The sequence below is a fragment of the Panulirus ornatus genome, chromosome 27 (genome assembly GCF_036320965.1).
Source record: "Panulirus ornatus isolate Po-2019 chromosome 27, ASM3632096v1, whole genome shotgun sequence".
In the NCBI taxonomy this organism is placed as follows: domain Eukaryota; kingdom Metazoa; phylum Arthropoda; class Malacostraca; order Decapoda; family Palinuridae; genus Panulirus; species Panulirus ornatus.
In genome coordinates, this window is record NC_092250.1 from 7358725 (window position 1) to 7384489 (window position 25765).

Sequence of the window (25765 nt, forward strand, 5' to 3'; positions counted from 1 at the left end):
GATGAAAGCCGGCAATGCAGCAGGTTTGGATGGTATTGCAGTGGAATTTATTAAAAAAGGGGGTGACTGTATTGTCTACTGCTTGGTAAGGTTATTTAATGTATGTATGACTCATGGTGAGGTGCCTGAGAATTGGCGGAATGCGTGCATAGTGCCATTGTACAAAGGCAAAGGGGATAAGAGTGAGTGCTCAAATTACAGAGGTATAAGTTTGTTGAGTATTCCTTGTAAATTATATGGGAGGATATTGATTGAGAGGGTGAAGGCATGTACAGAGCATCAGATTGGGGAAGAGCAGTGTGGTTTCAGAAGTGTTAGAGGATGTGTGGATCAGGTGTTTGCTTTGAAGAATGTATGTGAGAAATACTTTGAAAAGCAAATGGATTTGTATGTAGCATTTATGGATCTGGAGAAGGCATATGATAGAGTTGATAGAGATGCTCTGTGGAAGGTATTAAGAATATATGGTGTTGGAGGCAAGTTGTTAGAAGCAGTGAAAAGTTGTTATCGAGGATGTAAGGCATGTGTACGTGTAGGAAGAGAGGAAAGTGATTGGTTCTCAGTGAATGTAGGTTTGCGGCAGGGGTGTGTGATGTCTCCATGGTTGTTTAATTTGTTTATGGATGGGGTTGTTAGGGAGGTGAATGCAAGAGTTTTGGAAAGAGGGGCAAGTATGAAGTCTGTTGGGGATGAGAGAGCTTGGGAAGTGAGTCAGTTGTTGTTCGCTGATGATACAGCGCTGGTGGCTGATTCATGTGAGAAACTGCAGAAGCTGGTGACTGAGTTTGGTAAAGTGTGTGAAAGAAGAAAGTTAAGAGTAAATGTGAATAAGAGCAAGGTTATCAGGTACAGTAGGGTTGAGGGTCAAGTCAATTGGGAGGTGAGTTTGAATGGAGAAAAACCGGAGGAAGTGAAGTGTTTTAGATATCTGGGAGTGGATCTGGCAGCGGATGGAACCATGGAAGCGGAAGTGGATCATAGGTTGGGGGAGGGGGCGAAAATTCTGGGAGCCTTGAAGAATGTGTGGAAGTCGAGAACATTATCTCGGAAAGCAAAAATGTGTATGTTTGAAGGAATAGTGGTTCCAACAATGTTGTATGGTTGCGAGACGTGGGCTATGGATAGAGTTGTGCGCAGGAGGATGGATGTGCTGAAAATGAGATGTTTGAGGACAACATGTGGTGTGAGGTGGTTTGATCGAGTAAGTAACGTAAGGGTAAGAGAGATGTGTGGAAATAAAAAGAGCGTGGTTGAGAGAGCAGAAGAGGGTGTTTTGAAATGTTTCGGGCACATGGAGAGAATGAGTGAGGAAAGATTGACCAAGAGAATATATGTGTCGGAGGTGGAGGGAACGAGGAGAAGAGGGAGACCAAATTTTAGGTGGAAAGATGGAATGAAAAAGATTTTGTGTGATCGTGGCCTGAACATGCAGGAGGGTGAAAGGAGGGCAAGGAATAGAGTAAATTGGAGCGATGTGGTATACCGGGGTTGACGTTCTGTCAGTGGATTGAATCGAGGCATGTGAAGCGTTTGGGGTAAACCATGGAAAGCTGTGTAGGTATGTATATTTGCGTGTGTGGACGTATGTATATACATGTGTATGGGGGTGGGTTGGGCCATTTCTTTCGTCTGTTTCCTTGCGCTACCTCGCAAACGCGGGAGACAGCGACAAAGCAAAAATATATATATATGTATATATATATATATATATATATATATATATATATATATATATATATATATATATATATATATATATATATATATATATATATATATATATATCTTTTTTTTTTTACTCAACGACGTGGTATACCGGGGTCGACGGGCTCTCGATTGATCGAACCAGGGCATTTGAAGCGTCTGGGGTAGACCTTAGACAGTTTTTTTTGCCCTAGATGTGGAAAGGGAGTTGTCGTTTCGGTGCGTTATACATGAGAATGTTAGGGTGAAGAGAATGGTGAGAGTAAGTGAGCTTGAGAAGGACACCTGTGTGAGGAAATGTCAGGAGAGACTGAGTACAGAATGGAAAGAGGTGAGAACAAAGGACGCAATGTGAGGGGGGAGGGAGGAATTGAATGTTATTTACGGAAGCAGTGATGGCTTGCATAAAGTATGCTTGTGGCATGAGAAGCGCGAGAGGTGGGCAAATTAGAAAGGGTAGTGAGTGGTTGGATGAAGAGGTAAGATTATTAGTGAAAAACAAGAGAGAGGCATTTGAACGATTTTTGCAGGGTAATAATGAAATGACTGAGAGATGTATAAAAGAAAGAGGCAGGAGGTCAAAGGAAAGGTGCAAAAGGGCAAATGAGAGTTGGGTTGAGAGAGTATCATTAGATTTTAGGTAGAATAAAAAGATGTTTTGGAAGGAGGTGAAGAAAGTGCGTAAGACAAGGGAACAAATGGTAACTTCAGCGAAGGGGGCTAATGGAAAGATGATAACAAGTAGTGGTGATGTGAAAATGAGATGAAGTGAGTATTTTGAAGGTTTGTTGAATGTTTTTGATGATAGAGTGGCAGATATTGGACGTTTTGGTCGAGATGGTGTGCAAGGTGAGAGGGTTGCGGAGAATGATTTGGAAAACAGAGGGGTAAAAGCTTTGCGGAAGATGGAAGCCGGCAAGGCAGCGGGTTTGGATGGTATTCCAAAGGAATTTTTTAAAAAAGGAGATGACTGTATTGTCTACTGCTTGGCAAGGTTATTTGATATATGTATGACTGATGGTGAGGTACCTGAGGATTGGCGGAATGCTTGCATAGTGCCATTGTACAAAGGCAAAGGGGATAAGAGTGAGTGCTCAAATTACAGAGGTATATGTTTCTTGAATATTCCTAGGAAATCATATATGGGAGGGTTTTCATTGAGAGGGTGAATGCATGTACAGAGCATCAGATTGGGGAAGAGCAGTGTGGTTTCAGAAGTGTTAGAGAATGTGTGGATCAGGTGTTTGCTTTGAGGAATATATGTGAGAAATACTTAGAGAAGCAAATGGATTCGTATGTAGCATTCATGGATCTGAAGAAGGCATATGATAGAGTTGATAGAGATGCTCTGCGAAAGGTATTAAGAATATATGGTGTGGGAGGGAAGTTGTTAGAAGCAGTGAAAAGTTATTATCGAGGATGTAAGGTATGTGTACGTGTAGGAAGACAGGAAAGTGATTGGTTCTCAGTGAGTGTTGGTTTTCGGTTGGGTGTGTGATATCTCCATGGTTGTTTAATTTCTTGGATGGGGTTTTTAGGTAGGTGAATGCAAGAGTTTTGGAAAGATGGGCAAGCATGCAGTCTGTTGTGGATGAGAGAGCTTGTTAAGTGAATCAGTTGCTGTTCGCTGATGATACAGCGCTGGTGGTTGAATCGTGAGAGAAACTGCAGAAGCTGGTGACTGAGTTTAATAAAGTGTCTAAAAGAAGAAAGCTGAAAGGAAATTTGAATGAGAGCAAGGTTATTAGGTATACTAGGGTTGAGAGACAACTCAGTTGGAAGTAAGTTTGAATGGAGAAAAACTAGAGAAAGTGAAGTGTTTTAGATATCTGGGATTGAATTTGAAAGCGGATGGAACCATGGAAGCGGAAGGGAATCATAGGGTTGGGGAGGTGGTGAAGGTTCTGAGAGCGTAGAAGAATATGTGGAAGTCGATAACATTATCTCGGAAAGCAAAAATGGGCATGTTTGAGGGAATAGTGGTCCCAACAATGTTATATGGTTGCGAGGCATGGGCTATGGATAAAGTTATGAGGAGGATGGTGGATGTGTTGGAAATGAGATGTTTGAGGACTATATTTGGTGTGAGGTGGTTTGATTTTGTAAGTAATGATAGGGTAAGAGAGATGTGTGGTAATAAATAGTGTGTGGTTGAGAGAACAGCAGAGGGTGTTTTCAAATGGTTTGTTCACATTGAGAGAATGAATGAGGAAAGATTGACCAATAGGATATATGTGTCAGAGGTGTAGGAAACGAGTAGAAGTAGGACACCAAATTGGAGGTGGAAGGATGGAGTGAAAAAGATTTTGGATGATCGGGGCCTGAACATGCATGACGGTGAAAGGCGTGCAAGGAATATAGTGAATTAGAACGATATGGTATACATGGGTCGACGTGCTGGCAATGGAGTGAACCAGGGAGTGTAAAGCGTCTGGGGTAAACCCTGGAAAGTTCTGTGGGGCCTGGATGTGGAAATGGAGCTGTGGTGTCGTTGAATTTTTACATGACAGCTAGAGACTGAGTGTGAACGAATGTGGTCTTGTTGTCTTTTCCCAGCGCTACCTCGCACACAAGCGGGAGGAGGGGGTTGTTATCTCATGTGTGTGGGGGGGGGTGGCGATGGGAATGAATGAAGGCATACAGTAGGAATTATGTACATGTGTTTATATGCATATGTCTGTGTGTGTATATATATGTATACGTTGACATGTATAGGTATGTATATTTTCGTGTGTGGCAATGTATGTATATACGTGTGTATTTGGTGAGTTGCGCCATTCTTTCGTCTGTCTCCTTGCGCTACCTCGCTAACGCTGGAGACAGCGAGAAAGTAAAATATGATATTAATAAAATAGATAAATGAATAGACAAATATATATATATATATATATATATATATATATATATATATATATATATATATATATATATATATATATATATATATATATGTATATATATATATATATATATATATATATATATATATATATATATATATATATATATATATATATATATATATATACATATATATATATATATATATATATATATATATATATATATATATATATATATATATATATGGATAGAGTTGTGCGCAGGAGGGTGGATGTGCTGGAAATGAGATGTTTAAGGACAGTGTGTGGTGTGAGGTAGTTTGATCGAGTAAGTAACGTAAGGGTAAGAGAGATGTGTGGAAATAAAAAGAGCGTGGTTGAGAGAGCAGAAGAGGGTGTTTTGAAATGGTTTGGGCACATGGAGAGAATGAGTGAGGAAAGATTGACCAAGAGGATATATGTGTCGGAGGTGGAGGGAACGAGGAGAAGTGGGAGACCAAATTGGAGGTGGAAAGATGGAGTGAAAAAGATTTTGTGTGATCGGGGCCTGAACATGCAGGAGGGTGAAAGGAGGGCAAGGAATAGAGTGAATTGGATCGATGTGGTATACCGGGGTTGACGTGCTGTCAGTGGATTGAATCAGGGCATGTGAAGCGTCTGGGGTAAACCATGGAAAGCTGTGTAGGTATGTATATTTGCGTGGGTGGACGTGTATGTATATACACGTGTATGGGGGTGGGTTGGGCCATTTCTTTCGTCTGTTTCCTTGCGCTACCTCGCAAACGCGGGAGACAGCGACAAAGCAATATATATATATATATATATATATATATATATATATATATATATATATATATATATATATATATATATATATATATATATAAAAGGGGAGGGAGCAGGGGGCTGGAAATCCTCCCCTCTTCTTTTTTTTTTTTTTTTTTCAAAAGAAGAACACAGGGGGCCAGGTGGGGATATTCCAAAAAAAGGCCAAGTCCTCTGTTCTTAACGCTATCTCGCTAAACGCGGGAAATGGCGAATAGTTTAAAGAAAAGAAATATATATATATATATATATATATATATATATATATATATATCCCTGGGGATAGGGGATTAAGAATACTTCCCACGTATTCCCTGCGTGTCGTAGAAGGCGACTAAAAGGGGAGGGAGCGGGGGGCTGGAAATCCTCCCCTCTCGTTTTTTTTTAATTTTCCAAAAGAAGGAACAGAGGGGGCCATGTGAGGATATTCCGAAAAAGGCCCAGTCCTCTGTTCTTAACGCTACCTCGCTAATGCGGGAAATGGCGAATAGTTTGAAAAAAAAAAAAAAAATATATATATATATATATATATATATATATATATATATATATATATATATATATATATATATATATATATATATATATATATATATATATATATGTATATATATTTGTTTATATATATTGTTGCTAAAGGTAACATTTACATTAAAGGATTCAAGGAACATGGGAAGCAAAGTGAAATTATTATCAAAAAGGAGAACTAAAAGAATCTTGTTGTCCATGGGAAGTTTGGGCTCGACTCTATAAAATGATTTCTTTGCTAACTTAAGGGATTTACCAATGAAAGATCTAGGGTACTTTAATTGAGATCCAATAGAATGTATCTTCTCAAACTCATCATCAATAAACTCTAAACTGCACATACGTAATGCCCTAAGGAACATAGATTGAAATGATGATAATTTAACTGTCATGTTGAGATGAGTAATAATGGATATATGAGCATACATTGGTGGGTTTTCTTTATATGCTAAACTTAAACTTGTTTCCTTGTCTATGGATCATGCAATCTAAAAATCGCAACATACCATTATTTTCATTTTCTACCGTAAATTTGATGTAAGGTACTAAATTGTTAGGTAAGGGGAGAAACTTTTTTAAATTTTCATTTGTTGGCCAAACACAAAGAACATCATCTACATACGTAAACCAAATTGCCTTAAAAGGTAAGATATCCTCAAGTAGTTTTGTTTCAAAAAAGTCCATATAAAGATTACTTAGTACAGGTGAAAGAGGGTTACCCATTGCCATACCAAATTTTTGAGCATAATAATCTCCATTAAATTGAAATACACAGTCTTTTATACACAATTTCAACAGTTCAATGAAATTAGACTTTGAAACAGGCTAATGAATATCATCCAAGACATCAAATAAATATTCTAAAAGATCATCAACTGGAACTTTAGTGAAAAGTGAGGAAACATCAAAGCTAACTAGTTTGAAATCAAAATTAACATTGATATTGTTTAGCTTGTTGACTAAATCTATATTGTTCATGATATTAAAATTTGATACCTTACCCACTAAATTGTTTAATAAAGAAACTAATCATTTTGACAATTCATATGTGATGGAGCCTACTGAACTCACTATAGGTCTTGCTGGAAAATTCTGTTTATGTGTTTTGATAAGTCAATACATATATGGCAATGAAAGGGAAAAAGATGACAAACTTTTGATAAGAGAAATGTTACCTTTCAACAACAACTTCATTTCTTTATTGAAGTTAGAATTAACTGCCTCCAAGGGATTTTTACTAAGTTTTGAATATGTTGTGCTATCATTTAGAAGGTCATTCATTTTAGATAAATAGTTACTTTTGTCTAGAATCGCAACAGTGTTAGCCTTATCTGCTTTAGTAATATGTATATCCTTGTCTTTTTTTAAAGTGTTAATAGCTCTTATGAATCTTTTAGGGCAATTAGCTTCCACTGGTTTTGAACAAACGGGCATACACTAAACCCTTGCAGATAATAATGTCATCATTATTTAAATTACCGTATTTTTCTAAATTACAAAAAGACCTTGTGACATCAACACAGTTGGCTTCTCTGTTAGAGCACACAAAGCTTAAACCATAGCCTTATGCTCACAAGGCTAACACTATCTTAAAGTCATGAGATTAAATCACACACCAGCATTAAAACTACTTATAATGAAAGAACTAAAGTGTACAGATTAAACACATGAAACAGGTACAAATCATTTATGTTAACACCGAACATGAGTTTAACATTCCAGATAAGATTTCGAACCAGGAGATCTCTTTCCTTTATGACAATCTATCTTTGATAACATGATTCATGATACACTTTTTATTAGACTCTTGTATGACAAGTGACAATACTCTATGACACTCGTAATTAAATGACAGAGGCAGTACGACAATGTAGAGTCTATACTGTGCACTTCAGTCGTGTAATGGGCTTTGGGACATAGGGACACCACATACCTCGCCGGGCTAGAGGGGGAAAATCGAGGCTTAGCGGGTGTCAGGGGTATTTACTACAAAAAAGAAAGAGCGTCCTCCCTGTTACCCTCCAATGTTATTCTTGATTGGCTATGAGCCTAAGATCCAATTGTGATTGGAGGAGGGTGGTATCCAACATGCTGATTGGGTTGGAGAATCCTAAGTCCGTCCCACAACTTGCCGAAGGCTCAACCTCTTCTGTTATCTTGTTTGCGACAGCGGCGATGATATACGGGATGACATACCCCGTAGGCTGACCTCACGACTTGACATGGCGCCTCGGTTGAGGTCCAAGTGCTGAAGGACTGGATATCATCTGGTTTCAAACAGGATTATCAAGACTATTGGCTCGGTCAGGGAAGTGAGGTCCGAGCCGATAGCAGAGGAAGACCCTAATCCTCGTCCTAACAAGAAAGAGCAGCAACAGCATACACAAAGACACACCATGCATATATACGAACATGTGGGCACACACACACATGTTCGTAACACCCCCTTCCTTAAAGGAGAATATTCCTGGAAGAGTAATTTTCTCACCTTAAGAGCGGGATAAACAATCGGCTAACACATTATGTGCGCCAGAAAGATGGTGAATATCTAAATTATACTCTTGAAGGAACAAGGCCTACCTAGTTAACCTTTGATTCATATCTCGGAACCTGTTAACATATTTTAGTGGGTGGTGGTCAGTATACACCCTGATAACATGGCCTGAAGGGCACAAATATATATGAAAGTGCTGCAATGCAAGTATTAAAGACAAAAGTTCCTTCTCAATGGTAGAATATTTCCTTTGGGCTGGATTGAATTTCTTACTAAGATAGCTTACAGGATGATCAATATAGTTTTCGTCCTCCTGCAAGAGGAGAGCACCGGCTCTCATATCACTTGTATCTACCGTTAACTTGAATGGTTGGCCTGCAAGATGAGACTATTACAAAGTATGGATTTCAATTGATGAAAGGATATCTCACACTGCTCATTCCAAACATATCTAACATCTTTCTCCAATGAATCTGTCCGAGGGGTTGCGATTATTGCAAAATCTACAATGAACATCCTATTTTACCCAACCGTACACATGAAACGTCTCAGTTCTCTTCGAGATCGGGGGCAGCCATCTGGGATAAAGACTGACCTTTGCAGTCGGTGGGGCTAGTTCACCTTGACCGATCACATAACCAAAATATTGCACCTTGGCCTTCACAAACTCGCATCTGTCCCAATTGAGAACAAGGTTAGCCTAATTCAAGACCGTCAGAACGTTGTCAAGTCTCTGTAGATGTTCGCCCCAACTCTGACTGTATATCACAATATCATCCAGATAGACGACACAATCAGGTAGGTCTCTGATGAGGATGTCCATAAGTCGCTGAAATGTGGCAGGGGTATTCTTCATGCCAGAAGGCATCACTTTACACTTATAAGTCCGTCCTAGCACTACAAAGGTGTTGATATCTTGTGCTCTCTCTGTCAATCTAATCTGCCAGTACCCTTTTCAGAGATCTAATTTTGACAGGAAGCGAGCATTGCTGACGCGATCTATTCAATCTTCCACTCGCGGCAGTGGGTAACTGTCAGTTCTTGTCACCTCATTAACCTGCGGTAGTCAATACAGAACCGATAGGAACCATCGGGCTTGGATACGCGAGTAACAGGGGAGCTCCACTCTGACTGACATGGCTCAATCAGGTCGTGCTCGGGCATATAGTTCAGATCAGTGTGAAGGATGGTCGCTCGTTTGCTAATTTGACGAATCGGGCATCTCCCACGTCTACATCATGGCTTGTGAGTGAGGTCTGTCCAGGTGTGTTTCGGAAAACCTCCGGGTGTTTTGACAGCAAGGCGGTCATCTGCACACGTTGTTCCTCCGTCAGATGCGAAAGTTTCGCCTCCCACTTCCCGTTCGCACCTCCGTCCGGTTCCAGGTCTCCAAGGCACTCGCAGCTACGTCGTCGTCCTCGCTACCCACGGCTACCGCTGGACGTTGGATGATGCAGACTGGCACAGTCGGTTCCAAAGGGGGAAGATCACGACTGAAATATGGCTTAAGCATGTTGACGTGGCACAATCTCTGACCTCTGCGCCTATCGGGGGTAGAGACAAGGTAATTTGAGTCTCCTACGCTCCGGATAATGGTGTAGGGACCCTGGAAACGGTCAGCCAAGGGTTGACCTGGCTGCGATAGTAGAAGCAACACCTCGTCCCCCGCCTCAAACCTTCTCAAACGAGATCGTTTGTCATACCATTTCGTCATTCATGCTTGGGTCCCCGTTAAATTCTACCGAGTGGTTTCCCAACATCTTTGAAGTTCCTCCTTTAACTCGCTAACGGAGTCCAACTGGCCGACACTCTCACTCGAGTTCAGCCACACATCTTTCAGTAACTTAAGAGGCCCTCGGACCTCGTGGGCAAACATCAGCTCAAAGGGGGAGAAACCTAGAGATTAATTAGGCACTTCTCTTGTGGCGAAGAGAAGAAATGGGAGTCCCTTAACCCAGTCCTTAGTGTTGTCAGCACAATACTTCTTTAACATGAACTTCAGGGTGGAATGGTAACGTTCCAATGCTCCCTGGCTCTGAGGGTGGTAAGCAGTGGAGGTAATCCTAACGATACCCAACTCCCTCAGGGTTTGTTGAAAAGTCCTGGACATGAAATTGGATCCCCGATCAGATTGCACCTCTTTGGGAAGTCCAAGCATTGTGAAGAAGCTAAGCAGCTCCCAGACAACAGTCTTGGCATTTATGCTTCTTAATGGTATTGCTTCGGGATATCTCGTGGCTATATCAATAATACTTAAAATGTAACAGTGGCCAGAGGAGGTTCTTGGCAATGTGCCCACAATGTCAACTATGACTCGGTCAAGCGGAGCTTCAAATGGGGGAATAGGAACTAAGGGAGCAGCCTTAAACTTCTGATTAGGCTGTCCCATCACTTGACATGTATGACACGTCTTTACGTACTGAGCAACATCCCGGCGGACACTAGGCCAATATACATTCCGCCACACTCGGTCCATGGTCTTCCTCACCCCTAAATGACCGGCGAAGATTGAGTCATGCGCAAGCTACAAAATCTCCCTCCTGTAGGGACGTGGCACTACCACCTAGTGGACTGCCTGCCACTCCTCGTCTTCCCCATTACGACACTGGACACCACCTCCTCATTAACAACCCATTCCGGAGGTAATAACCGTCAGCCGATTCTTCAGCCGACTCAAACAATTTCTTAAACTCTTGTTCGGCTCTGTAATCTCAGATTCTGCCGAGACAAATCATCAGAGTCACCCGTCGACTCTGGCTCAGAGTCTAAATCATGAAAGAAGGTATCAGCGAGCTCCACCTCACTCGGCTCACTCTTGGGCAGTGACTGTAGTTTTCCCGCCCCAAGCTCTGTCTCCTGGGGCCTGCAACTGCTTTCTTAGCGGACATGGACTGGGTAACTGCGCACATGGGGAATATGCCCGGTACCTCTTCCTGAAGTCGCTCTGTCTCTGCGGACTCCACTGGTGTCACCGACACCACCGGCACTGGGTTCATCTTTCCACCCGATAGGTCATTGCCTAACACAAAGTCCACGCCTGAGACAGGCAACTGATCTACAGCCCCTACGAGAGCATGGCCTGTGAAGAGATCTGTTTCTACCCTCACATCGACTAGTGGAGCTTCGTTAAGACCCGATAGTCCATCTAGTAAGCCTCTGTCTCCAGACTCTCCTCGCGGCACCAAGCCATCCAACATCAGGGACTACAGCGCACCAGAATCCCGTAATACGGTCACTTTTAGTCGTACACCACACCTGCTAACATAGCCCTCAGACAGGAACGCATTGTAGTTCCCACGGAACGGATCCTTAAGTGCAGATTGACAACACTCTCGCAACCCCTCACTTTCCTAAGAGCAGAGACAGCCTCACCTACTTTACTAAGTGGCCCTAAAGTTGAGGAGACTCACCGGCCTACTCATGGTAGAGTCTCTGGTTTCCTTCACCCGAACCCAGCAATCCTTCAACTGGTGCCCAACCTTGCCACAGTGAGAACAAACCTCATCTTTCTGAGAGTATTTCCCCTGACTTTTATGAGTTACCGGCAAGGTAGCAGATTCATGTGGGAATACATGACCTTTGGACCTCCCTCTGCCGTCAAAGCCCTTTGAACGTCTCTCCGCGTAAAGTTTGAGATTTAACACGTACTCATCTGCTAGCTTTCCATCCTCTTCAAAATTATCCGCTGTTTTAGTTATTATGTACTGCAGTACATCACGAGGTAGACCGTCCTTACATTCCTCGAGTCCTACTAGTTTTAGGATCGACTCAGCATCATAAACTCTTTCGGAGCGAAACTCTGAGTTGGTGTGCTTCCGGACTTAAATGATAAGAATTCAGCACTGCCTGTTTCACGATCTCAGAATCATTACACTGGTCACCGGTCAACGCGGTGTATGCGGACTCAGCCTCACCAACAAGGAGGGGACGTATCATGGTCGTCCAAACCGACTTCGGCCAAGAGCAGTCATGGCCAGTCTGTTCAAACTTAAGGAAAAAGGTAGCCACGTCATCTTCACAGAACTTTGTTACGAGATGTAAGTTACCCAACTGGGGCGACACTGGTCCTGATGATGAAGCGCTCTGTCGTAATTTTTCACGTTCGAAAGCGAGCCTAGCTTGTTCAGTCAGCTCCTTCTGTACTTGCACCAGTGCTTGTTCATTGATCTTAGCTATCTCTCTTTGGATTCGCCAGTATTTGGGTTCAACATTAACATCACTAGGGATACGGGGAGGGATCGAGACTTCGGCTGACGTCAATGATGGGGCGGTATCGTCGACACAAATTTCAACATCAGGCGCAGCATCTACTATCCGCTCACTAACAAAATGATTTATTCCTAAAGTCTCTAACTGTACTTACCTAGCTCTCTGGCCATAATTCACTTTTAACCTATCTGCAACAAGCCTCAACTCATACTTTGTTAAAGATTTAATGTCCTCGGGAGAGGGCCCAAATCGACAGAACTAGTCAGCGTCAGCGTCGCTGGCCAACGGCATAATTAACGAATCAAGGAAAGAGATTCCGTTGAGGCAAGAAATATCCTGGCAGGGTCGCCAATTTATATGGTAAGAACTCTATACTTATTCTAGCAAGGTCGCCAATTACATATATATGTTACAGATACTAAACTGATCCTTGTCTTTGCAAGGAAGTTAGATCTATTATGTTGCAAATAACAGGATAACGCTATCTTAAAGTCATGGGATTAAATCAAACACCAGCATTAAAACTACTTATAATGAAAGAATTAAAGTGTACAAAATAAACACATGAAACAGGCACAAATCATTTACGTTAAAACTGAACATGAGTTTAACATTCCAGATAAGATTTCAAACCAAGAGATCTCTTTCCTTTATGATAATTTATCTTCGATAACAGGATTCAAGATACACTTATTGTTAGACTTTTGTATGACATGTTACAATACTCTATGACACTCAAAATTAAATGACAGAGGCAGTACGACACCACTTACCTCGCTGAGCTAGAGAGGGAAAATCGAGGCTCATCGGGTGTCATGGGTATTTATTACAAGTAAGAACGAGAGTCCGCTCTGTTACCCTGTAACGTTATTTTTGATTGGCTATGAGCCTAAGATCAAGTTATGATTGGAGGAAAGTGGTATCCGAACCTGATGATTGGTTGGGAGGATCCTAAGTCCATCCCACATCTTGCCTAAAGCTCAGCATCCTCTGTTATCTTGTTTACGACAGAGGCGATGATGTACGGGATGAGGTACCCCGTAGGCTGACCCAAGTCTTGACCTAGTACCTCGGGTGAGGTCCAAGTGCTGAAGGACTGGACGTCATCTGGTTTCAAACAGGATTACCAAGACTGATGGCTCGGTCAGGGAAGTGAGGTCCGAGCCGATAGCAGAGGAAGACCCTAATCCTCGTCCTAACAAGAAATAGCAGCAACACCATACACAGACACACCATACATATATACGAACATATGGGCACACACACACACACGCACATGTGCATAACAATATATATATATATATATATATATATATATATATATATATATATATATATATATATATATATATATATATATATATATATATATATATATATATATATTGATATATATATATATATATATATATATATATATATATATATATATATATATATATATATATATATATATATATATATATATATATATATATATATATATATATATATATATATAAATATATATATATATATATATATATACATATATATATATATATATATATATATATATATATATATATATATATATATATATATATATATATATATATATATATATATATATATATATATATATATATATATATATATATATATATATATATATGTATATATATATATATATATAAATATATATATATATATATATATATATATATATATATATATATATATATATATATATATATATATGTATATATATATATATGAAAAGTTTTTATCGAGGATGTAAGGCATGTGTACGTGTAGGAAGAGAGGAAAGTGATTGGTTCTCGGTGAATGTAGGTTTCCGGCAGGGGTGTGTGATGTCTCCATGGTTGTTTAATTTGTTTATGGATGGGGTTGTTAGGGAGGTGAATGCAAGAGTTTTGGAAAGAGGGGCAAGTATGAAGTCTGTTGGGGATGAGAGAGCTTGGGAAGTGAGTCAGTTGTTGTTCGCTGATGATACAGCGCTGGTGGCTGATTCATGTGAGAAACTGCAGAAGCTGGTGACTGAGTTTGGTAAAGTGTGTGAAAGAAGAAAGTTAAGAGTAAATGTGAATAAGAGCAAGGTTATTAGGTACAGTAGGGTTGAGGGTCAAGTCAATTGGGAGGTGAGTTTGAATGGAGAAAAACTGGAGGAAGTGAAGTGTTTTAGATATCTGGGAGTGGATCTGGCAGCGGATGGAACCATGGAAGCGGAAGTGGATCATAGGGTGGGGGAGGGGGCGAAAATCCTGGGGGCCTTGAAGAATGTGTGGAAGTCGAGAACATTATCTCGGAAAGCAAAAATGGGTATGTTTGAAGGAATAGTGGTTCCAACAATGTTGTATGGTTGCGAGGCGTGGGCTATGGATAGAGTTGTGCGCAGGAGGATGGATGTGCTGGAAATGAGATGTTTGAGGACAATGTGTGGTGTGAGGTGGTTTGATCGAGTGAGCAACGTAAGGGTAAGAGAGATGTGTGGAAATAAAAAGAGCGTGGTTGAGAGAGCAGAAGAGGGTGTTTTGAAGTGGTTTGGGCATATGGAGAGGATGAGTGAGGAAAGATTGACCAAGAGGATATATGTGTCGGATGTGGAGGGAACAAGGAGAAGAGGGAGACCAAATTGGAGGTGGAAAGATGGAGTGAAAAAGATTTTGTGTGATCGGGGCCTGAACATGCAGGAGGGTGAAAGGAGGGCAAGGAATAGAGCGAATTGGAGCGATGTGGTATACCGGGGTTGACGTGCTGTCAGTGGATTGAAGCAAGGCATGTGAAGCGTCTGGGGTAAACCATGGGAAGCTGTGTAGGTATGTATATTTGCGTGTGTGGGCGTATGTATATACATGTGTATGGGGGGGGGGTTGGGCCATTTCTTTCGTCTGTTTCCTTGCGCTACCTCGCAAACGCGGGAGACAGCGACAAAGTATAATAAAAAAATAGAAATATAAAATTTTATATATATATATATATATATATATATATATATATATATATATATATATATATATATATATATATATATATATATATATATATATATATATATTGGTTCTCAGTGAATGTAGGTTTGCAGCAGGGGTGTGTGATGTCTCCATGGTTGTTTAATTTGTTTATGGATGGGGTTTGTTAGGGAGGTGAATGCAAGAGTTTTGGAAAGAGGGGCAAGTATGAAGTCTGTTGGGGATGAGAGAGCTTGGGAAGTGAGTCAGTTGTTGTTCGCTGATGATACAGCGCTGGTGGCTGATTCATGTGAGAAACTGAAGAAGCTGGTGACTGAGTTTGGTAAAGTGTGTGAAAGAAGAAAGTTAAGAGTAAATGTGAATAAGAGCAAGGTATTTAGGTACAGTAGGTTTGAGGGTCAAGTCAATTGTGAGGTAAGTTTGAATGCAGAAAAACTGGAGGAAGTAAAGTGTTTTAGATATCTGGGAGTGGATCTGGCAGCGGATGGAACCATGGAAGCGGAAGTGGCTCATAGGGTTGGGGAGGGGGCGAAAATCCTGGGAGCCTTGAAGAATATGTGTGGAAGTCGAGAACATTATCTCGGAAAGCAAAAATGGGTATGTTTGAAGGAATAGTGGTTCCAACAATGTTGTATGGTTGCGAGGCGTGGGCTATGGATAGAGTTGTGCGCAGGAGGATGGCTGTGCTGGAAATGAGATGTTTGAGGACAATGTGTGGTGTGAGGTGGTTTGATCGAGTAAGTAACGTAAGGGTAAGAGAGATGTGTGGAAATAAAAAGAGCGTGGTTGAAAGAGCAGAAGAGGGTGTTTTGAAATGGTTTGGTCACATGGAGAGAATGAGTGAGGAAATATTGACCAAGAGGATATATGTGTCGGAGGTGGAGGGAACGAGGAGAAGTGGGAGACCAAATTGGAGGTGGAAAGATGGAGTGAAAAAGATTTTGTGTGATCGGGGCCTGAACATGCAGGAGGGTGAAAGGAGGGCAAGGAATAGGGTGAATTGGATCGTTGTGGTATACCGGGGTTGACGTGCTGTCAGTGGATTGAATCAGGGCATGTGAAGCGTCTGGGGTAAACCATGGAAAGCTGTGTAGGTATGTATATTTGCGTGTGTGGACGTATGTATATACATGTGTATGGGGGTGGGTTGGGCCATTTCTTTCGTCTGTTTCCTTGCGCTACCTCGCAAACGCGGGAGACAGCGACACAAAAAAAATTATATATATATATATATATATTTTTTTTTTCATACTATTCGCCGTTTCCCACGTCAGCGAGGTAGCGTTAAGAACAGAGGACTGGGCCTCTGAGGAAACATTCTCATCCAGCCCCCTTCTCTGTTCCTTCCTTTGGAAAAAAAAAAAAAAAAAGGCAGAGGGGAGGATTTCCAGCCCCCCGCTCCCTTCCCTTTTAGTCGCCTTCTACGACACGCAGGGAATACGTGGGAAGTATTCTTTCTCTCCTATCCCCAGGGATAATATATATATATATATATATATATATATATATATATATATATATATATATATATATATATATATATATATATTTTTTTTTTTTCTTTTATACTTTGTCGCTGTCTCCCGCGTTTGCGAGGTAGCGCAAGGAAACAGACGAAAGAAATGGCCTAACCCCCCCATACACATGTATATACATACGTCCACACACGCAAATATACATACCTACACAGCTTTCCATGGTTTACCCCAGACGCTTCACATGCCTTGATTCAATCCACTGACAGCACGTCAACCCCGGTATACCACATCGCTCCAATTCACTCTATTCCTTGCCCTCCTTTCACCCTCCTGCATGTTCAGGCCCCGATCACACAAAATCTTTTTCACTCCATCTTTCCACCTCCAATTTGGTCTCCCTCTTCTCCTTGCTTCCTCCACCTCCGACACATATATCCTCTTGGTCAATCTTTCCTCACTCATCCTCTCCATGTGCCCAAACCACTTCAAAACACCCTCTTCGGCTCTCTCAACCACGCTCTTTTTATTTCCACACATCTCTCTTACCCTTACGTTACTCACTCGATCAAACTACCTCACACCACACATTGTCCTCAAACATCTCATTTCCAGCACATCCATCCTCCTGCGCACAACTCTATCCATAGCCCACGCCTCGCAACCATACAACATTGTTGGAACCACTATTCCTTCAAACATACCCATTTTTGCTTTCCGAGATAATGTTCTCGACTTCCACACATTCTTCAAGGCCCCCAGAATTTTCGCCCCCTCCCCCACCCTATGATCCACTTCCGCTTCCATGGTTCCATCCGCTGCCAGATCCACTCCCAGATATCTAAAACACTTCACTTCCTCCAGTTTTTCTCCATTCAAACTCACCTCCCAATTGACTTGACCCTCAACCCTACTGTACCTAATAACCATGCTCTTATTCACATTTACTCTTAACTTTCTCTACCACACACTTTACCAAACTCAGTCACCAGCTTCTGCAGTTTCTCACATTAATCAGCCACCAGCGGCTGTATCATCAGCGAACAACAACTGACTCACTTCCCAAGCTCTCTCATCCCCAACAGACTTCATACTTGCCCCTCTTTCCAAAACTCTTGCATTTACCTCCCTAACAACCCCATCCATAAACAAATTAAACAACCATGGAGACATCACACACCCCTGCCGCAAACCTACATTCACTGAGAACCAATCACTTTCCTCTCTTCCTACACGTACACATGCCTTACATCCTCGATAAAAACTTTTCACTGCTTCTAACAACTTTCCTCCCACACCATATATTCTTAATACCTTCGACAGAGCATCTCTATCAACTCTATCATATGCCTTCTCCAGATCCATAAATGCTACATACAAATCCATTTGCTTTTCTAAGTATTTCTCACATACATATATATATATATATATATATATATATATATATATATATATATATATATATATATATATATATATATATATATATATATATATATATATATATATATATATATATATATATTCCTATGAGTCCACGTGGAAAATGAAACACGACGATTAGTTCCCAAGTGCCCACCGTGTAATAATCACATCATGAGGCGAGACACAAGAAAGCAATACATGTCAGCTGATATACATCGGAGAGCCTAAGCTAGGACGCCATATGATTAATATGTGATTGTCTAAGATATACAACGAGCGTTCCTAAACTTATCATTTTACAAAATTTATCAATAATAAAGTTATCTAATTTGTATAGACGATCACTAATATTAAGATGATAATTATTTGTGTATTTGATAATAGAAGATTAAGTGATATTTTTAGTGGTAATAGAGTTAGAGTTAATAACAGAGATGGTATTACTCCAGACAATACAATGATCATAGTTTTTAACGTGATTAAGTAAGGCTTTTGATTCTATTAGATCTAAGATAAAGTACCCTAGATCTTTCATTCATAAATCCCTTAACTTAGCAAAGAAATCATTTTATAGAGTTGAGCTCAAAAATCCAATTGATACCAAGAATCTTTTAGTTCTCCCTTTAGATAATAATTTCACTTTACTTCCCATGCTGCTTAAATCCTTCAATGTAAATGTTGCCCTCAGCAATAATAATACTATAAAAAATATCTTAATGAGGAATTCACCAGAAAATTCACTTGGATACATCTATAATGTAAAATGTGGATATTGTGATTAATTTTATGTTGGGCAGACTCTCTGTTACATTTAAGAAACAAAGATATAGTATAAGAACAGGACAAGAATCAAATGCCTTGTTTAATGACGTTAAAAACTATGACCATTGCATTGAATGGAGTAATGCCATCTCATTTATTAACTCTAACTCTATTACCACGACATATATCATTCAATCTTCTATTATTAGATAAACAAAGAATTGTAATCTTAATATCATTGATGGTCTATATAGATTAGATAACTATATTGTTGATAAAATTTGTAAAATGATAAGTTTATGAACGCTCGTTGTATGTCTTGGAGAATCGCATGTTTACCAAATGTCGTCCAAGCATCGTCTCTTCGATGTATATCAACTGACCTATTTTCTCTCTTATGTCTCCCCAGATGATGTGATTATTACACGAAGGTGCACTTGGCAACTTACCGTGTTTCATTTTCCCCGTGGACTCATAGAAATATCTTGATCACGCGCAAAACTGTGATCTTTTCCAACCATATATATATATATATATATATATATATATATATATATATATATATATATATATATATATATATATATATATATATATATTATTATACTTTTTTTTTATTTTGCTTTGTCGCTGTCTCCCGCGTTTGCGAGGTAGCGCAAGGAAACAGACGAAAGATATAGCCCAACCCACCCCAATACACATGTATATACATACACGTCCACACACGCAAATATACATACCTATACATCTCAATGTACACATATATATACACACACAGACACATACATATATACCAATGCACACAGTTCACACTGTCTGTCTTTATTCATTCCCATCGCCACCTCACCACACATGGAATACCATCCCCCTCCCCCCTCATGTGTGCGGGGTAGCGCTAGGAAAAGATAACAAAGACCTCATTCGTTCACACTCAGTCTCCAGCTGTCATGCAATAATGCCCGAAACCACAGCTCCCTTTCCACATCCAGGACCCACACAGCTTTCCATGGTTCACCCCAGACGCTTCACATGCCCTGACTCAATCCACTGAAAGCACGTCAACCCCGGTATACCACATCGACTCCAATTCACTCTATTCCTTGCCCGCCTTTAACCCTCCTGCATGTTCAGGCCCCGATCACTCAAAATCTTTTTCACTCCATCTTTCCACCTCCAATTTGGTCTCCCACTTCTCCTCGTTCCGACACATATATCCTCTTGGTCATTCTTTCCTCACTCATTCTCTCCATGTGCCCAAACCATTTCAAAACACCCTCTTCTGCTCTCTCAACCACGCTATCTTTATTTCCACACATCTCTCTTACCCTTACGTTACTTACTCGATCAAACCACCTCACACCACACATTGTCCTCAAACATCTCATTTCCAGCACATCCACCCTCCTGCGCACAACTCTATCCATAGCCCACGCCTCGCAACCATACAACATTGTTGGAACCACTATTCCTTCAAACATACCCATTTTTGCTTTCCGCGATAATGTTCTCGACTTCCACACATTCTTCAAGGCTCCCAGGATCTTCGCCAACTCCCCCACCCTATGATCCACTTCCGCTTCCATGGTTCCATCCGCTGCCAGATCCACTCACAGATATCTAAAACACTTTACTTCATCCAGTTTTTCTCCATTCAAACTTACCTCCCAATTGACTTGACCCTCAACCCTACTGTACCTAATTACCTTGCTCTTATTCACATTTACTCTTAACTTTCTTCTTTCACACACTTTACCAAACTCAGTCACCAGCTTCTGCAGTTTCTCACATGAATCAGCCACCAGCGCTGTATCATCAGCGAACAACAACTGACTCACTACCCAAGCCCTCTCATCCACAACAGATTTCACTCTTGCCCCTCTTTCCAAAACTCTTGCATTCACCTCCCTAACAACCCCATCCATAAACATATTAAACAACCATGGAGACATCACACACCCCTGCCGCAAACCTACATTCACTGAGAACCAATCACTTTCCTGTCTTCCTAAACGTACACATGCCTTACATCCTCGATAAAAACTTTTCACTGCTTCTAACAACTTGCCACCCACACCATATATTCTTAATACCTTCCACAGATCATCTATCTCAACTATATCATATGCCTTCTCCAGATCCATAAATGCTACATACAAATCCATTTGCTTTTCTAAGTATTTCTCACATACATTCTTCAAAGCAAACACCTGATCCACACATCCTCTACCACTTCTGAAACCACACTGCTCTTCCCCAATCTGATGCTCTGTACATGCCCTCACCCTTTCAATCAATACCCTCCCATATAATTTACCAGGAATACTCAACAAACTTATACCTCTGTAATTTGAGCACTCACTCTTATCCCCTTTGCCTTTGTACAATGGCACTATGCAAGCATTCCGCCAATCCTCAGGCACCTCACCATGAATCATACATACATTAAATAACCTTACCAACCAATCAACAATACAGTCACCCCCTTTTTTAACAAATTCCACTGCAATACCATCCAAACCTGCTGCCTTGCCGGCTTTCATCTTCCGTAAAGCTTTTACTACCTCTTCTCTATTTACCAAATCATTTTCCCTAACCCTCTCACTTTGCACACCACCTCGACCAAAAACCCTATATCTGCCACTCTATCATCAAACACGTTCAACAAACCTTCAAAATACTCACTCCATCTCCTTCTCACATCACCACTACTTGTTATCACCTCCCCATTAGCCCCCTTCACTGAAGTTCCCATTTGCTCCCTTGTCTTACGCACTTTATTTACGCACTTTATTTATATATATATACATATATATATATATATATATATATATATATATATATATATATATATATATATATATATATATATATATATATATATATATATATATATATATATATAGTAAAAGCTTTGCGGAAGATGAAAGCCGGCAAGGCAGCTGGTATGGGTGGTACTGCAGTGGAATTCATTAAAGAAGTGGGTGACTGTGTTGTTGACTGGTTGGTAAGGATATTTCATGTATGTATGTCTCATCGTGAGGTGCCTTAGGATTGGCAGAATGCAAGCATAGTGCCATTGTAGGAAGGCAAATGGGATAAAGGTGCGTGCTCAAATTACAGAGTTATAATTTTGTTGAGTATTCCTGGGAAACTATATAGGAAGGTAATGATTAAGAGGGTGAAAGCATGTTCAGAGCATCAGATTGGGGAAGAGCATTGTGGTTTCGCACGTTGTAGAGGTTGTGTGGATCAGGTGTTTGATATGAAGAATGCATGTGAGAAATACTTAGAAAAGCAAATGGATTTGTATGTCGTGTTTATCTGGATCTGGAAAAGGCATATGATAGAGTTGATAAAGACACTCCGTGGAAAGTATTACTAACATATGGTATTGGAGGCAAGTTGCTAGAAAAAGTGAAAAATTTTTATCGAGGAAGTAAGGCATATGTACGAGTCGGAAGAGAGGAGAGTGATTAGTTCTCACTGAATGTCGGTTTGCAGCGGGGGTGTGTGATGTTTCCATGGTTATTTAATTTGTTTATGGATGGGGTTGCTAGGGAGGTGATTGCAAGAGTTTTGGAGAAAGGGGTAAGTATGCAGTCTGTTGTGGATGAGAGAGCTTGGAAAGAGAGTCAGTTGTTGTTTGCTGATGATACAGCGTTGGTGGCTGATTCGGGTGAGAAACTGCAGAAGCTAGTGATTGAGTTTGGTGAAGTGTGTTAAAGGAGAAAGCTGAGATTTTATATGTAAATAAGAGGAATGTTATTAGGTACAGTAGGATTGAGGGAGAAGTCAATTAGGAGGTAAGTTTGAATGAGGGAAAATTGGAGGAAGTGAACTGTTTTAGACATCTATAAGTGGATGAGGCAGCGGATGTAACCATGAAAGCGGAAGTGAGTCACAGGGTGGGGGAGGGGGTAAAAGTTCTGGGAGCGTTGAAGAATGTTTGGAAGTCGAGAACATTATCTCGGAAAGCAAAAACGGGTATGTTTGAAGGAATAGTGCTTCCAACAATGTTATATGGTTGCGAGGCGTGGGCTATAGATATAGTTGTGCGGAGGAGGGTGGATGTGTTGGAAATAAGATGTTTCAGGACAATATGTGGTGTGAGGTGGTTTGATCGAGTGAACAATGAAAGGGTAAGAGAGATGTGTGGTAATAAAAAGAGTGTGGTTGAGAGAGCAGAAGAGGGTGTTTTAAAAAGGTTTGGTCACATGGAGAGAATGAGTGAGAAAAGATTGACAAAGAGGATATATGTGTCAGAGGTGGAGGGAACGAGGAAAAGTGGGAGACCAAATTCTTAAGTGGAAGGATGGAGTGAAAAAGATTTTGAGCGATCATGGCCTGAACGTGCAGGAGGTTGAAAAACTTGTAATGAATAGAGTGAATTGGAACGATATGGTATACCGGGGTCGACGTGCTGTCAATGGATTAAAACCGGGCATGTGAAGCGTCTGGGATAAGCTATGGAAAGTTTTGTGGGGCTAGGATGTGGAAAGGGAGCTGTAGTTTCGGTGGATTATACATGACAGCTAGAGACTGAGTGTGAACGAATGTTGTCTTTATTGTCTTTTCCTAGCCCTTCCTCGTGCGCATGAGGGGGAGGGGATTGTCATTTCATGTGTGGCGGGGTGGCGACGGAAATGAATGAAGGCAGTAAGTATGAAATATGTACATGTGTATATAGGTATATGTCTGTGTATGTATATATATGTCTACGTTGAAATGTATAGTTATGTATATGTGCGTGTGTGGACGTGTATGTAAATACATGTGTATGTGGGTGGGTTGGGCCATTGTTTCGACTGTTTCCTTGCGTTATCTCGCTTGCGCGGGACACAGCCACAAAGTATGATAAGTATGCATGATATATATATATATATATATATATATATATATATATATATATATATATATATATATATATATATATATATATATATATATATAATGTGATTCTTACATGAAAGTGCACTTTTGGTACTTATCGTGTGTGTCTGTGTATGTTGGGAGTGTTGGTGTACTCTTTTGCCTTTTCATATATTTGCTTGTAGGAATAGTATTATGTATTCTAGTGTATTTCCTTTGTGGGTTAAAGTGACCTTCTATGTATATACGGTAATGTGTATTTTTTGTAGGGAATACTGATATATACACAAACGACAGTTTAAATATCTTGAACACAGTACTGAAACAATTTTTATTTGTAAAAGTTCTTCAGAAGTGGAGTAAAGTCATCTCATACAAATATGTATGATCCTTCGTCTATAGATATGTAAACCTGGTAGTCAATTGCAAGTAATGGATGACATGGTTTTAACATGACACTTACTTAGTTGAGTGAGAACTAGGAGCAGCAAATGACGTACCTTGATAGGGAAGTGAAGCGGAGTTGATCTAGTGGTGTGAGCGGTCGGTGGTGGTATGCTCGACTGCCGTGGTAGAGATGCCAGAGGGAAGGATGAGTTGCTGCCCTCCTCTGCGTCGCAACTGATCCTACCCCTACAACAGCCTCTACAGCACACCCTCTATCCATTTAGAAACCGGGTACCAAGTTGCCAAGTACAGTTCTGAAAAAGGCATTACAGCTTATGCAATTTTCTCTTAGTTGGAATGTGTTTAAGGTATGAGATATAGATAGCAAATTAAAAATTGTACATAATCATTATATCACAATAAAGATATGATGGTGCAAATTACTATATGATATATTACTTTGGTTGTATATCTAGAAGTGGAACCCATATATACGTAGGCCCCTCTATGGCCTCACTGTCTCTAAGGGCCCACTGGATTCCCTCACGATGACTCACTACTGCTAATGGGCCGCATTACGAAAATTAACCTTTAATAAAACATGTACTATGTGCAGTACAGCTTTACGCTTGCTCACACGGCATCTGACTGGTCTTTAACAAATAAACATAAAGATATCTAACTGTTGAGAAACGGAAAATATTGAAAAAGTGGTTAGCTTACTCGATGACTATAAAATGAATCTACATCATTCTACTGTCAATCATAAAAAAGCGTCTGTATTGTATATATTAGTACTGCAGACCAACTGATGGATTCGGGTTAGTATCCGTATATCTACACACGCTTGAATACACTTGAATGTTAGAAATTCACTTTTAAAAATGAAGGTTTGATCCACTTTTATATATGCATATATTATGTTAGATCAAAATGCCACATACGCACACACACACACACACACACACACACACACACACACACATATATATATATATATATATACATATATATATATATATATATATATATATATATATATATATATGTATATATATATATATATATATATATATATATATATATATACATATATATATATATATATATATATATATATATATATATATATATACATATATATATATATATATATATATATATATATATATATATATATATATATATATATATATATATATATATATATATATATATATATATATATATATATATATATATATATATATATATATATATATATATATATAT

General features: G+C 39.9%; 1 protein-coding gene across 1 annotated transcript in view; it reads right to left on the reverse strand.

The window, feature by feature from the left end:
* LOC139757571 (uncharacterized) overlaps positions 1-24762 on the reverse strand; it is a 68803-nt gene extending 44041 nt beyond the window's left edge. The window contains exon 1 of the mRNA XM_071678176.1: positions 24607-24762. The gene's annotated coding sequence lies outside the window, so the exon portion shown is untranslated. The remainder of the gene's footprint in view (positions 1-24606) is intronic.
* Between the last annotated feature and the right edge of the window lie 1003 nt (positions 24763-25765).